Here is a 3,730-nt window from a genome sequence, read left to right as displayed (position 1 = left end):
AAGTGCCAAATCCGTACAAAATATTGTAGTTTTTCATTCATTATAGCTAGTTCGGTTGTGACTTGTTCTGATGATTGTCTAAAATTGCCAAACTATAACATTACAAAATCTTTTCCATTCCACAGAGGTTAATATCAACCTCATTATCCATATGATATAAGATATATACCGGATAAATCTTTTAATGTCACTGATGTCATCGTTATCATAACAACATGCAAATCATCTTAATTGTAACACTCCATCTTTTATCATTAATAATTAGTAAGAAACTACACATTAATTTCCATAACGTCATGTCAAATGAGACCAAGTCCAAAACAATTAAACATATGTCATCACATTAAGGGTGTAACCAAGACCATATATATATATATATATATATATATATATATATATATATATATATATATATATATATATATATATATATATATATATATATATATATATATATATATATATATATATATATATATATATATATATATATATATATATATATATATATATATATATATATATATATATATATATATATATATATATATATATATATATATATATATATATATATATATATATATATATGGGCGGCTCAATTATTTTAGGGGCCCTAAGCAAGCCAAAAATTTGGGGCCTTTTAGCCTTTACTATACTCAGAAATCAAAAACAGCTGAGATGAATATGTCGCAAAAAATAGAATCGGTAGAAGAATAATATGTCGCAAAAAATAGAATCGGTAGAAGAATGCAATGTCGTTTCAGTTTCATGAATGCTGCGATTAGGGGTGCAAACGATCGTGGCACCCCTAGCTGCGATCGTTGATTTATTCTTCCACTTCATTTATTTTGTGGTTACCGGATTGGATTTTTTAATGGACTAAACTTTTGGATTTTGGAAAATATGGGGCCCTTTAGAATTGGGGGCCCTAAGCCCTAGCTTAAAAAACCTCTACATAGAGTCGGCCCTGTATATATATATATATATATATATATATATATATATATATATATATATATATATATATATATATACATATATATATATATATATATACTAGCCGTTTATCCGCGCCAAGCGCAGGGTGTGGATATTTTATTCAAAAATTAAAATAATAATATATAAATGTACACTATTGATTACAAACCCGATTATGTCAAACTGTGCAAATGTTAAAATAATAATATATATAAATGTACACTCTTGTTTACAACCCCGATTACATATTTGTTTTTTTTCGGTATAATTATGATTTATGTTGTTTTTTTTGTAACAACAGGCATTAACAGATAAATCGACACTTAGGTAGCCAATATATAACTCACAGGAGCTCGATCCACTCCAAATTTCCCATCTTTTTCCACCTTTTCACTTTCTCTCACCTTTGACTTTGACTCTGACTCATTAACAAGCCCTAAAATCCCCCTTTGTCTCAAACTCCCCCAAGAAACAACTGCTTTTCGTTTCATCTTATGCCCCCCACACAACACTATCCTTATCCCACCTTTTTACCTCATTAAGCAACAAACTTTCATTCTCTTTCACATCATCTTTCATTCTTGGAACAAAAAATTCCGGTTTTGCCCCTGCCACCTCCATTCTTGGAACACCCAACACGTTCACAAACGAAGAAGGAGCATCATGTTTTTTTTTCCCATTTGAAGATGAAAAAGCAGACAAGAAAACATCCTTAACATTTCTCATGTGGGTCCCCGTTTGACTTTGACTTTGACTACTCAAGGTCCTACTACCTTTTGAAAGTCCAACCACTACATGATCTATTTTAGGCCTTAAAGATTCCACCTTTTTGTCTTCTAACATTCTGTGAATTGAAGAGAATGAAAATTGACCTTTGATGGAGATGGAGGGTAGGATCGTGGGGGTGGGTGAAGTTTTTTTTGGAGGGAGTTGACTTTTTTCAGGCGGTAAACGGCTGCCCCTTCGACCCATCTGACCACTGCGATCCGTGTCGTATTCGATTTGTTCAACTACACCTACTGATGAAGTGTTGCGTTTTAGGTCAATTGTTCTTTGTGACCGTTTTGCCCTTCCCCCTTTATGGAAAATTGTGATACGACCCTTTGAATTTCTACCTGCTGACTTGTCTTTACCTATAACGAATTGTCTAAGTGGCCTTTCAGAGTTCACATTTTGAGCACCTGTAGGAATATGATAAAGTCAGTAAAACTGTTTTTGTTTGGATAAATCATAGATGAATTTCAGATAACAGTATAATCAGTAATGTTCAAATCCTAAGCACCACATCTCTACAATCAAATTAAGAAAGTTGGAAATGACGTTTCTCTGGTACTGATTATCCATCTTGAATTGAAAATATGCAGCTTTAAATACCAATTTCTTTTTTACTTTATCAACATATGATTCATTCTTTCAATATATTTGCATTTTTATATGTACAAATAAGTGTTTACTGAAATGTACATGAACAAAATCAACTTTTTTTTTATTTAAAAGAGTATACCAGGGTCTAGGAATGCCAAAGAAAGTTTCGCTTCTGATGTCAAAAAGGTTGTTTCTTATTGTAAAATTGAAGTTAGGGTTCAACAAGAAGAGCTACAAGCAAACAAATTCAAAAAGTCACCTGTTTCATCAGCAATTCATAAAACACGTGTTTTCGGCATTACTATTACCAAGTTAACACTCTGAGAGAACCAATATCCCAACAAAGCTGAAACCTCAAAAACAGAACTTTGCCTTGGGTGACTACCGATACCCTTAAGCATATTGACCTTATATAGACGTGGGTTTTAAGGCTAGAGACACACAAACGACACTCGAACATGTAATAATTTGAAAGAGCTAGGTTTGACATCAAAACTGGAACAAAAAATCTGTATTTGCACATTAATTCCGACATCAAATTCAATCTTCATTGAGCCCCTTTTTCATATTCATTTCTCTTGATCATGACAATTTCAACTTCGAATTTGCATTTAAAAAAAAAGAACTTACGGCTGATAGAGTGATTGGATCTCATCTGAAAGCTGCTAATCCTCAAAGTAATCTCAAGCGAGTGGTGCGAGTGTAGAGGACAGAAGAGATAAAGAGAGAGAGCGTGGTGGCTTCCTGTCACCGAAAAAGTGTTGCGAGAGCACAGTAGGTGGCGGCGACAGCGATCAGATACAAATACAGTGAGTGGTGCGAGGTTGGAGAGTGGGTGGTGATTCACTACCGATGGTGATGATGATGATAAGTTAGACGGATGAGGTGCGATGTCGGCTTTTCAAAACATGGTTTTTGCTATTTGTTTGAGGGAAAATGCGAGTGTAGAGGACAGAGGAGAAAAATAGTATGTTTACTTTTTTGATTCAATTTATGAAACGTCAATGTTAATGCCATTAATTTGAAAAATGAAAATGTGAATATTTAATGCAATTAATTTGTAAAACGGAAATGTGACAAAAGTATTAAAAGGTATGAATAAATTGATTGTATATTATGCAGTAGGTGTAGTACCTCTTAAATTTCAAGAAATGAGCAATATCCTTAATAATATAGTAAAGATATATATATATATATATATATATATATATATATATATATATATATATATATATATATATATATATATAGGTTCAGGTTCATTTGAGACCATTCTAATTTTGTGAGACCGTGAGACCAAATCTAAAAATAATTTTAAAATGCAAAATAAATGGAAAAAATTCAAAAATTCTTTTTTTAAATATTATTTTCGGAACTTGAATTA

The 3,730-nt window shown here is 32.0% G+C and overlaps 1 pseudogene; it reads right to left on the bottom strand.

Annotated features, from left to right (window-relative positions):
• Window positions 1-1,304: 1,304 nt before the first annotated feature.
• LOC111895624 (60S ribosomal protein L2, mitochondrial-like) lies at window positions 1,305-3,363 on the bottom strand (annotated as a pseudogene).
• Window positions 3,364-3,730: the final 367 nt, after the last annotated feature.

The sequence above is a fragment of the Lactuca sativa genome, chromosome 7 (assembly GCF_002870075.4).
Source record: "Lactuca sativa cultivar Salinas chromosome 7, Lsat_Salinas_v11, whole genome shotgun sequence".
Lineage (NCBI taxonomy): Eukaryota > Viridiplantae > Streptophyta > Magnoliopsida > Asterales > Asteraceae > Lactuca > Lactuca sativa.
The sequence above is the reverse complement of the archived record's forward strand: the minus strand, read 5'-3'. Positions and strand labels throughout refer to the sequence as shown.